General features: G+C 63.0%; 1 protein-coding gene across 1 annotated transcript in view; it reads right to left on the reverse strand.

Moving 5' to 3' along the window:
- Vsig10l2 (V-set and immunoglobulin domain containing 10 like 2) overlaps positions 1-216 on the reverse strand; it is a 10,010-nt gene that overhangs the window by 2,578 nt on the left and 7,216 nt on the right. The window lies entirely within an intron of this gene.

The raw sequence follows: 216 nt of genomic DNA on the forward strand, positions 1-216 counted from the left end.
CCCAGCTGTTGGGAAGGTGTGTCCCAGCTGTTGGGAAGGTGTGTCCCAGCTGTTGGGAAGATGGTGGTCCCAGCTGTTGGGAAGATGTGGCCCCAGCTGTTGGGAAGGTGGTGGTCCCAGCTGTTGGGAAGGTGTGGCCCCAGCTGTTGGGAAGGTGTGGTCCCAGCTCTTGGGGAGGTGTGGCCCCAGCTGTTGGGGAGGTGTGGCCCCAGCTGT

This window comes from Grammomys surdaster, unplaced genomic scaffold, assembly GCF_004785775.1.
Source record: "Grammomys surdaster isolate TR1022 unplaced genomic scaffold, NIH_TR_1.0 266, whole genome shotgun sequence".
Lineage (NCBI taxonomy): Eukaryota > Metazoa > Chordata > Mammalia > Rodentia > Muridae > Grammomys > Grammomys surdaster.